The sequence below is a fragment of the Acinonyx jubatus genome, chromosome B2 (genome assembly GCF_027475565.1).
Source record: "Acinonyx jubatus isolate Ajub_Pintada_27869175 chromosome B2, VMU_Ajub_asm_v1.0, whole genome shotgun sequence".
Taxonomy (NCBI): domain Eukaryota; kingdom Metazoa; phylum Chordata; class Mammalia; order Carnivora; family Felidae; genus Acinonyx; species Acinonyx jubatus.
In genome coordinates this window covers 37,247,715-37,260,607 of record NC_069385.1, presented here as the reverse complement: position 1 = coordinate 37,260,607, position 12,893 = coordinate 37,247,715, and positions in this window count along the sequence as shown.

Here is a 12,893-nt window from a genome sequence, read left to right as displayed (position 1 = left end):
GGACATTTAGGCTCTTTCCATAATTTGGCTATTGTTGAGAGTGCTGCTATGAACATTGGGGTACAAGTGCCCCTATGCATCAGTACTCCTGTATCCCTTGGATAAATTCCTAGCAGTGCTATTGCTGGGTCATAGGGTAGGTCTATTTTTAATTTTCTGAGGAACCTCCACACTGCTTTCCAGAGCGGCTGCACCAATTTGCATTCCCACCAACAGTGCAAGAGGGTTCCCGTTTCTCCCCATCCTCTCCAGCATCTATAGTCTCCTGATTTGTTCATTTTGGCCACTCTGACTGGCGTGAGGTGATACCTGAGTGTGGTTTTGATTTGTATTTCCCTGATGAGGAGCGATGCTGAACATCTTTTCATGTGCCTGTTGGCCATCCGGATGTCTTCTTTAGAGAAGTGTCTATTCATGTTTTCTGCCCATTTCTTCACTGGGTTATTTGTTTCTTGGGTGTGGAGTTTGGTGAGCTCTTCATAGATTTTGGATACTAGCCCTTTGTCTGATATGTCATTTGCAAATATCTTTTCCCATTCCGTTGGTTGCCTTTTAGTTTTGTTGGTTGTTTCCTTTGCTGTGCAGGAGCTTTTTATCTTCATAAGGTCCCAGTAATTCATTTTTGCTTTTAATTCCCTTGCCTTTTGGGATGTGTCGAGTAAGAGATTGCTACGGCTGAGGTCAGAGAGGTCTTTTCCTGCTTTCTCCTCTAAGGTTTTGATGGTTTCCTGTCTCACATTCAGGTCCTTTATCAATTTGGAGTTTATTTTTGTGAATGGTGTGAGAAAGTGGTCTAGTTTCAACCTTCTGCATGTTGCTGTCCAGTTCTCCCAGCACCATTTGTGAAAGAGGCTGTCTTTTTTCCATTGGATGTTCTTTCCTGCTTTGTCAAAGATGAGTTGGCCATACGTTTGTGGGTCTAGTACTGGGGTTTCTATTCTATTCTATTGGTCTATGTGTCTGTTTTTGTGCCAATACCATGCTGTCTTGATGATGACAGCTTTGTAGTAGAGGCTAAAGTCTGGGATTGTGATGCCTCCTGTTTTGGTCTTCTTCTTCAAAATTCCTTTGGCTATTCAGGGCCTTTGTGGTTCCATATGAATTTTAGGATTGCTTGTTCTAGTTTCGAGAAGAATGCTGGTGCAATTTTGATTGGGATTGCATTGAATGTGTAGATAGCTTTGGGTAGTACTGACATTTTGACAATATTTATTTTTCCAATCCATGAGCAGGGAATGTCTTCCCATTTCTTTAAATCTTCTTCAATTACCTTCATAAGCTTTCTATAGTTTTCAGCATACAGATCTTTTACATCTTTGGTTAGATTTATTCCTAGGTATTTTATGCTTCTTGGTGCAATTGTGAATGGGATCAGTTTCTTTCTTTGTCTTTCTGTTGCTTCATTGTTAGTGTATAAGAATGCAACTGATTTCTGTACATTGATTTTGTATCCTGCAACTTTGCTGAATTCATGTATCAGTTCTAGCAGACTTTTGGTGGAGTCTATCAGATTTTCCATGTATAATATCATGTCATCTGCAAAAAGCGAAAGCTTGACTTCATCTTTGCCAATTTTGATGCCTTTGATTTCCTTTTGTTGTCTGATTGCTGATGCTAGAACTTCCAACACTATGTTAAACAACAGCGGTGAGAGTGGGCATCCCTGTCGTGTTCCTGATCTCAGGGAAAAAGCTCTCAGTTTTTCCCCGTTGAGGATGATGTTAGCTGTGGGCTTTTCATAAATGGCTTTTATGATCTTTAAGTATGTTCCTTCTATTCCGACTTTCTCAAGGGTTTTTATGAAGAAAGGGTGCTGGATTTTGTCAAAGGCCTTTTCTGCATCGATTGACAGGATCATATGGTTCTTCTCTTTTTTTTTTGTTAATGTGATGTATCACGTTGATTGATTTGCGAATGTTGAACCAGCCCTGCATCCCAGGAATGAATCCCACTTGATCATGGTGAATAATTCTTTTTATATGCCGTTGAATTCGATTTGCTAGTATCTTATTGAGAATTTTTGCATCCATATTCATCAGGGATATTGGCCGGTAGTTCTCTTTTTTTACTGGGTCTCTGTCTGGTTTAGGAATCAAAGTAATACTGGCTTCATAGAATGAGTCTGGAAGTTTTCCTTCCCCTTCTATTTCTTGGAATAGCTTGAGAAGGATAGGTATTATCTCTGCTTTAAACGTCTGGTAGAACTCCCCTGGGAAGCCATCTGGCCCTGGACTCTTATTTGTTGGGAGATTTTTGATAACCGATTCAATTTCTTTGCTGGTTATGGGTCTGTTCAAGCTTTCTATTTCCTCCTGATTGAGTTTTGGAAAAGTGTGGGTGTTCAGGAATTTGTCCATTTCTTCCAGGTTGTCCAATTTGTTGGCATATAATTTTTCATAGTATTCCCTGATAATTGTTTGTATCTCTGAGGGATTGGTTGTAATAATTCCATTTTCATTCATGATTTTATCTATTTGGGTCATCTCCCTTTTCTTTTTGAGAAGCCTGGCTAGAGGTTTGTCAATTTTGTTTATTTTTTCAAAAAACCAACTCTTGGTTTCGTTGATCTGCTCTACAGTTTTTTTAGATTCTATATTGTTTATTTCTGCTCTGATCTTTATTATTTCTCTTCTTCTGCTGGGTTTAGGCTGCCTTTGCTGTTCTGCTTCTATTTCCTTTAGGTGTGCTCTTAGATTTTGTATTTGGGATTTTTCTTGTTTCTTGAGATAGGCCTGGATTGCAATGTATTTTCCTCTCAGGACTGCCTTTGCTGCGTCCCAAAGCGTTTGGATTCTTGTATTTTCATTTTCGTTTGTTTCCATATATTTTTTAATTTCTTCTCTAATTGCCTGGTTGACCCACTCATTCTTTAGTAGGGTGTTCTTTAACCTCCATGCTTTTGGAGGTTTTCCAGACTTTCTCCTGTGGTTGATTTCAAGCTTCATAGCATTGTGGTCTGAAAGTATGCATGGTATAATTTCAATTCTTGTAAACTTATGAAGGGCTGTTTTGTGACCCAATATATGATCTATCTTGGAGAATGTTCCATGTGCACTCGAGAAGAAAGTATATTCTGTTGCTTTGGGATGCAGAGTTCTAAATAGATCTGTCAAGTCCATCTGATCCAATGTCTCATTCAGGGCCCTTGTTTCTTTATTGACCGTGTGTCTAGATGATCTATCCATTTCTGTAAGTGGGGTGTTAAAGTCCCCTGCAATTACCACATTCTTATCAATAAGGTTGCTTATGTTTATGAGTAGTTGTTTTATATATTCGGGGGCTCCGGTATTCGGCGCATAGACATTTATAATTGTTAGCTCTTCCTGGTGGATAGACCTTGTAACTATTATGTAATGTCCTTCTTCATCTCTTGTTACAGCCTTTAATTTAAAGTCTAGTTTGTCTGATATAAGTATGGCTACTCCAGCTTTCTTTTGGCTTCCAGTAGCATGATAAATAGTTCTCCATCCCCTCACTCTCAATCTAAAGGTGTTCTCAGGTCTAAAATGAGTCTCTTGTAGACAGCAAATAGATGAGTCTTGTTTTTTTATCCATTCTGATACCCTATGTCTTTTGGTTGGCGCATTTAATCCATTTACATTCAGTGTTATTATGGAAAGATACGGGTTTAGAGTCATTGTGATGTCTGTATGTTTAATGCTTGTAGTGATGTCTCTGGTACTTTGTCTCACAGGATCCCCCTTAGGATCTCTTGTAGGGCTGGTTTAGTGGTGACAAATTCCTTCAGTTTTTGTTTGTTTGGGAAGACCTTTATCTCTCCTTCTATTCTAAATGACAGACTTGCTGGATAAAGGATTCTCGGCTGCATATTTTTTCTGTCTAGCACACTGAAAATCTCGTGCCAATCCTTTCTGGCCTGTCAAGTTTCAAAAGAGAGATCAGTCACGAGTCTTATAGGTCTCCCTTTATATGTGAGGGCATGTTTACCCCTTGCTGCTTTCAGAATTTTCTCTTTATCCTTGTATTTTGCCAGTTTCACTATGCTATGTCGTGCAGAAGATCGATTCAAGTTACGTCTGAAGGGAGTTCTCTGTGCCTCTTGGATTTCAATGCCTTTTTCCTTCCCCAGTTCAGGGAAGTTCTCAGCTATTATTCCTTCAAGTACCCCTTCAGCACCTTTCCCTCTCTCTTCCTCCTCTGGGATACCAATTATGCGTAGATTATTTCTTTTTAGTGTATCACTTAGTTCTCTAATTTTCCCCTCATACTCCTGGATTTTTTTATCTCTCTTTCAGCTTCCTCTTTTTCCATAACTTTATCTTCTAGTTCACCTATTCTCTCCTCTGCCTCTTCAATCCGAGCCGTGGTGGTTTCCATTTTGTTTTGCATTTCGTTTAAAGCGCTTTTCAGCTCCTCGTGACTGTTCCTTAGTCCCTTGATCTCTGTAACAAGAGATTCTCTGCTGTCCTCTATACTGTTTTCAAGCCCAGCGATTAATTTTATGACTATTATTCTAAATTCACTTTCTGTTATATTTTAAACCCTTTTTGATCAGCTCATTAGCTGTTGTTATTTCCTGGAGATTCTTCTGAGGGGAATTCTTTCGCTTGGTCATTTTGGATAGTCCCTGGAGTGGTGAGGACCTGCAGGGCACTTCCCCTGTGCTGTGGTGTATAACTGGAGTTGGTGGGCGGGGCCGCAGTCAGACCTGATGTCTGCCCCCAGCCCACCACCGGGGCCACAGTCAGATTGGTGTGTGCCTTCTCTTCCCCTCTCCTAGGGGCAGGATTCACTGTGGGGTGGTGTGGCCCGTCTGGGCTACTTGCACACTGCCAGGCTTGTGATGCTGGGGATCTGGCGTATTAGCTGCGGTGGGTAGGCAAGGTGCACGGGGGCAGGAGGGGCAGGCAGGGCAGGCTTAGCTCGCTTCTCCTTAGGTGATCCACTTCAGGAGGGGCCCTGTGGCAGCGGGAGGGAGTCAGATCCACTGCCGGAGGTTTGGCTCCGCAGAAGCACAGAGTTGGGTGTTTGAGCAGAGCGAGCAAGTTTCTGGCAGGAACTGGTTCTCTTTGGGATTTTGGCTGGGGGATGGGCGGGGGAGATGGCGCTGGCGAGCGCCTTTGTTCCCCACCAAACTGAGCTCTGTCATCCAGGGGCTCAGCAGCTCTCCCTCCCTTTGTCCTCCAGCCTTCCTGCTTTCCCAGCAGAGCTGTTAACTTATGACCTCCCAGAGGCTAAGTCGAGTTGCTGTGGGAACACAGTCCGTCAGGCCCCTCCGCTTTTGCAAGCCAGACTTGGGGGCTCTGCTTGGCCGGCGAGCCGCCCCTCCGCCCCGGCTCCCTCCCGCTAGTCCGTGGAGCGCGCACCGCCTCGCCACCCTTCCTACCCTCTTCCGTGGGCCTCTCGTCTGCGCTTGGCTCCGGCGACTCCGTTCTGCTAATCCTCTGGCGGTTTCTGGGTTATTTAGGCAGGTGTAGGTGGAATCTAAGTGATCAGCAGGACACGCGGTGAGCCCAGCGTCCTCCTACGCCGCCATCTTCCCTCATCCCCTTTCTTGATTTTTTAAGGTAGGCTTGTATTGCTATATACTTCCCTCTTAGGACTACTTTTGGTGCATCCCAAAGGTTTTGGATTATGTGTTTTCATTTTTATTTGTTTCCATGTATTTTATATATATATGTGTGTGTGTTTATGTGTGTGTGTGTATATATACACATACTTATACACACATATATATACACATACATATTCATATTTCATATATATGTGTGTGTATATATACGTCTGTATGTATATATATTTTAATGTTTATTTTTGAAAGAGACACAGCATGAGCAGGGGAGGCGCAGAGAGAAAGGGAGACACAGAATCTGAAGCAGGCTCCAGGCTCTGAGCTATCAGCACAGAGCCTGATGCAGGGCTCGAACCCACAAACTGTGAGATCATGACCCGACCTGAAGTTGGAGGCTTAATCAACTGAGACACCCAGGCGCCCCTATTTCCATGTATTGTTTTTATTACTTCTTTGATTTCCTGGTTGGCCCATTCATCATTTAGTAGCATGTTGTTTAACCTCCATGCATTTATGGTTTTTCCAAATTCTTTCTTATGGTTGACTTCTAGTTTAATGGCATTGTGGTCAGAAAAGGTGCATGGTATGATTTCAATCATTTTGTACTTTTGAGGCCTGATTTATGACCTAACAAGTAATCTATCGTGGAGAATGCCCCATATTCACTTGAAAGGAATGTGTATTCTACTGTTTTAGGATGGAATGTTCTGAAAATATCTGTTAAGTCCATCTGGTCCAGTGTGTCATTCAAATCTATTGCTCCCTTGTTTATTTTCTGTTTATATATCTGTCCAGTGATATAGGTGGGGTGTTAAAGTCCTCTACTATTATTGTATTATTATCAATTAGTTCCTTTATGTTTGTTATTAACTGTTTTACATATTTGGGTGTTACCACATTGGGTGCATAAATATTTACAATTTTTAGACCTTCTGTTGGGTTGTCCTCTTGTTTAACGCTTATAACAGTCTTTGTTTTAAACTCTAGTTTGTCTGATAAAAGTATTGCTATTCTGGTTTTCTTTTGACATCTATTTGCATAATAATGTTTCTCCATCCCCTCACTTTCAATATGCAGGTGTCTTTAGGTCTAAAATAAGTCTCTTGTAGGCAGCATATAGATGGGTCTTTTTAAAAATTCATTTTGATATGCTATGTCTTTTGACTGGGGCATTTAGTACATTTACCTTCAAAGTAATTATTGATAGATATTTATTTATTGTCATTTTACTACTTTTTTTGTTGTTGTTTCTGGAGATTTTCTCTGATCCTTTCTTGTCTTTGTCACTTTTAATATCTTCTTTACTGTCAGAGTCTCTTTTAATATTTCTTGCAGAGCTGATTTAGTCTTTATAAATGCGTTTATTTTTTGTTTCTCTGGTAAACTCTTTATCTCTTTCCATTCTGAATGATAACCTTGCTGGATAGAATATTTTTGGCTGTAGATTTTTCCTATGCAGCACTTTGAATATATCATGACACTCCCTTCTGGCTTGCCAAGTTTCTGTTGAGAAATCCCCGACTAGATTTGCAGGTTTTCCCTTGTAAGTTAAGGACTGCTTTTGTCTTGCTGCTTTTCAGATTTTTTTCTTTATCATTATATTTTGCAAATATAATTACAATATGTCTTGGTATTGGCAGCTTTTGTGGATTTTGATGGGAGTTCTCTGTGCCTCCTAGATCTGGATATCTATTTCCTTCCCCAGATTAGGGAAGTTTTCAGCTATTATTTCATCAAATAAATTTTCTGCCTTTTCTCTCTCTTCTTCTGGACTCCTATAATGTAAATGTTATTATATTTGATGGAGTCACTGAGTTCCTTAAGTCTATTCATGTGTTGCATAATTCTTCTTTGTCTCTTTTGTTTAGCTTCATTATTTTCCATTATTTTGTCTTCTATGTCACTAATTCATTCCTCTGCTTCTTCCAGCCTGCTGTTCATTGCATCAAGCCTGTTTCCAATCTTGTTTATTGCATTCTTCATCTCTGACTAATTCCTGTTTAACTTTTTTTATCTCTGTGGTAAGGGTCTCACTGATGTCTCCTATTCTTTTCTCCAGTGACAAAGCCTTATGAATGTTGCTTCAAATTCTCCATTAGGCATGTTACTTATATCTGTTTTCCTTAGATCTCTGGCTATGGCCTTATTTTGGGATAAATTCTTCTGTTTTGGAATTTTGTCTAAGTCTCTGCCTTCTGTGTTTTAGAAGAGCCAGTTATGTATCCTGCTCCTGAAAATAATGGTCTTATGAAGAAGAGATCATGTAATGCTTAGGGCTAGGCACTTCAAACAGTGTTTCTGGTGTGTGCTGCATGCATTCTGCTTTTGTGTTTTGGATGCTCTATCCTTCAGCCAGACTTCTGCAGATGCTCTCATTGCCTACAGTGGGCAGTGTTTGACCCCTGGCCTGAATGTGGAGTTTTAATACGGTGAAATGAGCTTGTGGAATGAGACCTGACACCACTCCACCAGAACTGAGGCCCTGTAGAATTCTCTGGTTAAGTGATATGGTGTGGGCAGGGATTTGTGCTGGTCTTCTGGGCTAGGGGTCCACCACTCTGGGACTGAAGCAAGCTTGGCTGAGAAGGGTAGTTCTGCCAGAGGGGTGGGGCTTGGTGTAAGCAAGTTAGGCAGCCACTGTCTGAACTGTGCTGCTTCCCCCCAGGTGGCTCTGTGTTTATGCTCTGGGTCAAGGGAGGGAAATGGTGCCAGGCAGCTTCTTTGTTTTCTGAGAGGCCTCTCCATGAGCACTGCCTCTCAACGAAGCACTCTAAGAAGAGCTAGTGAATAATCTCCCTCTTTGTGCCCCAGGTGTTCTTCAGATCAGATCACTGTTTCCATGCCATCTACCCCTGGGTTGTCTGCCTGTCTTCTCTCCAAGATCAGGAAAGTGCCCTTCAGGCTCTATTCCAGCCAAGCCCACTGATCTTTAAAATTTCAGGTTTAAGTCTTGCTAGTTGCAAGAACTCACAAAATTCAGCCCCTCTCATTTTCCAAGCCAATTGCTTTGGGAAAATGTACAACTTGTGTGTTCTCCTGTGTGCCTCTCTCTCTCTCTCTCTCTCTCTCTCTTTCTCTCTCTCTCTGTCCTGTGTGAACACAGCTCCTTCCCCTCCACAGCATTCACAATCCATTTCTCCTTTAAATCATATCTTCACACTTCCTACCCTCTTCAATGTGGCCTCTTCTTTCCCTTTAGTTGTGCAGTTTGTTCTGTCAGTCTTCAGGTAAATTTCTGGGGTATTTAGGATGATTTGATGGTTATCTAGTTGTGTTCATTGGACAAGATGAACCTAGGGTCCTCCTACTCTGCTGCCATCTTCCCCTTCCTCCAGTTCAAGTCCCTATGTGAGAATTTTTGACTTGAAGTTTGAAGTATGAAATCCTCATTTTAAAAATATAGACAGCATTTCTAAGCATTAAAAAGATCTTTGTATCTAGGAAAGCCAACTCCAAAGGAATGAAATGTTTATCTTTTTGTAAACTTAATCTTGATCTTCCTTACAGAAAAAGGAATATTTTGCCATTTGTATTATTTACTTGCAAGTTTAGGTTCACTTAGAATAGTTACGGTTAGTCTATTTGCCGTTTTTTTGTAAATACAAGGACTGTATCTCTACTATTATAAACAATGCAGAAGAAAAGAAAAATATCAATCAGTAATGCTGACCAAAAATATAGATGCTAAAATGTTCCAAGACTTCACTGAGATATCATAGTACAATGTAACCCAAGCTAAGAATTGTATTTTCTGCTATTTACCACTTTGAGCACAGAAAATCAATCATTAAATTGACATTCCCCAGCTATTTCTAGTTATTTGTTTAAAATAGATTTCTCTCACTGTTATCTCTTTATTCAATGTCCCTTATAAGGCTAATTATTTATATCAATTTTACAAAAGTCTCTATTGCATTATGAAATTTAAATTCCATTGAAAAGTTCACACAACTGCTTATATACCTAAGTCACAGTTAATTCAAATATATTTCACTATAAGGAAAATTTTTCATTAAAAAAATCAAAATACTTCACTAAATCAATAGTCACTAGTGAAAATTGGTGTAATAATTATCTCCTTTCCTTCTTTTATTTATCTTAACACTAGCATTACTACAGATTCTGGATTTATTTCAGGATTCTAGATCAAAGAACACACAACTGTAATAATTCAGTTGCCAGCCACTGGATTTCACATTAATCCATCCCATACCCTACCATAGCTCTCTGAAGCCTGTAGCACCTTCTGAATAGCCAGAGTACAGCCAGGGCAGGCTTAAGTCCTTCCTAGGAATTAGCATTTGCCAATAGTAAATCATTTATCTATATGGTGATGATACACTATATTTAAGTTTTTCACTATGAGACGTTAAATTGCCTTTCTTTCCAAATAATCTGTATTTCAAGTATTTTAAGAATGTCATGAATAGTTCTCCAAATAGTTTCATCTTGAAGGGGATTTACCATATTTTAGAAGTTCAGAGTTTAACACTGGAAGACCCTCCATTTCATGAATGAAGCTGAAAGTTTCTGGAAAATAAAGGGAAGGATAATACTTAAGGATCACTGTTCACCCCAACTTTATTTTACCATACCTCCCTTTATTTTCCATCTGGCCTTAACTAATGATATTTTTTCCACGTTGAACATTAGGAAATCCTGGGCCAGAGACTGTGTTAAGAAGAGATACTCCTGATGTAGACGCCTAAGGGAAGACTCAGAATCCAAGGGACTCAAGGCCATGTAGATTTTCAATTCAGTTTCAACTTGAAACACGATCATTCAGTAGCACTAAAGTTTATTTTAAGTTACTTCCATTTATAAAGCATAATGAAGAGAAATCCCCAACATGAACCATTTCCTAACTAGTTTTCTTAGAAAATAAAAAACTTCAACAGGTTTCAACACACTGAGAACATAATTAAGAACTAAGAAACAAAGCTGGGAAAACTGGACAGTTACATGCAAAAGAGTGAAACTGGATCCCTTTTTACACCATATATAAAAACAAAATCAAAATGGATTAATACGGGACATGAAACCATAAAACTTTCAGAGGAAAACATAAGGAGTAATTTCTGTGACATCAGCCTGAGCAACATTTTCCTACATAGGTCTCCTCAGGCAAGGGAAACAAAAGCAAAAATAAACTATTGGTACTACACCAAAATAAAAATATTTTGCACAGTGAAGGAAACCATCAAGAAAATAAAAAGGTAGATTACTGAATAAGAGAAGACATTTGCAAAAGATATATCTGATAAGGGGCTAATATCCAAAATATATGAAGAACTTATGTAATTCAACACACACACACACACACACACACACACACACACGCACACACACAAATAATCTGATTAAAAATATGCAGGTGACCTGAATAGACATTTTTCCAAAGGAGATATACAGATGGCCAGCATACACATAAAACATACTCAAGATCATCAGGGAAATACAAATCAAAATCACAATGCAGTATCACCCTACACCTATCAAAATGGGTAAAATCAAAAACACAAGAAATAACAAGTGTTGGAGAAAATGCGGAGAAAAATAAATCCTCTGTTGGTGGGAATGTAAATTGGTGCAGCCACTGTGGAAAACAGTAAGGAGGTCCCTCAAAAAGTTAAAAATAGAATGTCATATGACCTAGTAGCTCCACTACTGAGTATTTCCCCAAAGAAAACAAAAACACTAATTCAAAAAGATGCATGCAACTTTATGTTTAGTGCAGCATTATTTACAATAGCCAAGATATGGAAGCAACCCAAGTGTCCATCAATAGATTAATGGATAAAGATGAGATATGTATATTTATACATATACATATACAATGGAATATTACTCAGCCACAAGAAAAAGAATGAGACCCTACCATTTTGTGATAACATGAATGAACATAGAGGGTTTTATGTTAAGTAAAATTAGTCAGACAGAGAAAGACAAATACTATATGATTTCACTTATACGTGAAATCTAAAAAACAAAACAAACAAATAAGCAAACAGAAAACAGAATCAGACCCATAAATACAGGAAAAAAAACAACTCATGGTTACTGGGGTAGGAGGTGGGATTGGCAAAATGGGTGAAGGAGAGTGGGAGATACAGGCTTCCAGTTATGGAATGAATAAGTCATGGGGATAAAGCATACAGCATAGGGAATATAGTCAATGGCACTGTAATAGCACTTTATGGTGACAGATGGTAGCTAACTCTTGGTGAGCATTGCAGAATAGATTTGTTGAATCACTATGTTGTACACCTGAAATTAATGTAACATTGTGCATCAACTATATTTCAATAAAAAAAGAAAAAGGACACAAAAGAATTTTCACAAATGTCTTCCTAAATTATGCAACTAGATTAAAAAATATTTTAACAAAAGAATAAATAGAAATAAATAAAAGTCTTCTTAATAAAAAGATATGCTCCATATTTTTATAACACTATTAATACTGAATGTTTTTTGTAAATTAACAAAAAACACTGGATTATCTAAAATAAAATTAATAATATTGCAAGTTTGGAATGCAAGTAAATTCTAAACCTCACTACTTTTCTATATATATAAAATATATATACATACTCTTTTTACTTTTACAACTTATTAAGGGGGCAGAACCTATGCCATATCACTATTGTGCACATAGCACTTAGCATATCCACTGGCATGATACAGGAGTTCAATAGACATTATATTAATTAGTTAATCAACCTGTATTGCATTCCTAGTCTGTGCCTGAAACTACTATGTACAAGCAGCAACTAAAGTTATGAGACATTTCCCATTGTCTTCAAAGAGCTTACAGTTAAATAGGGGTGACAAGGCCTCTCCCATAAAGCTATTAAGATTCCATTAGAGAATAAATATCTCGAGATAACAATGTAAGATGATAAATATGAGGTTAGGTGTGAACAACTGCACTTAATAAAAGAATCAGATAATGGTGTTATGTTTCACAAACTGTAGCATCAGAACAGCTCTCTTCCTCCTGTATCCAAAACAGAAGTGTCCATATTACATAGCTATTAGCACAGTTAGGGCAATTCCAACCTTGAAGTAGAGATGACCAAACCTCCACTCAAGCCACAACATGCTTCTTTGCTAATGATACCCAAAGTCTTGATTGAGACAAACAGGTGTCACAGTACTTTTAGTTACTGTCTGCCTCATCTATGAGGTTAAAATGCCTTCTGATATCTTTAATACTGACATAATAGCTAATAATATAAGCAAACTGAAAGACTATCCCATTGTCCTTGCATGGTATTGAGCAGAATTTAGTGAGCCATACAGCTGGTTATCAAGGTCTTTTTCTAAAAAGGGTCAAAGGTTCTCAAAAGCATATAATACA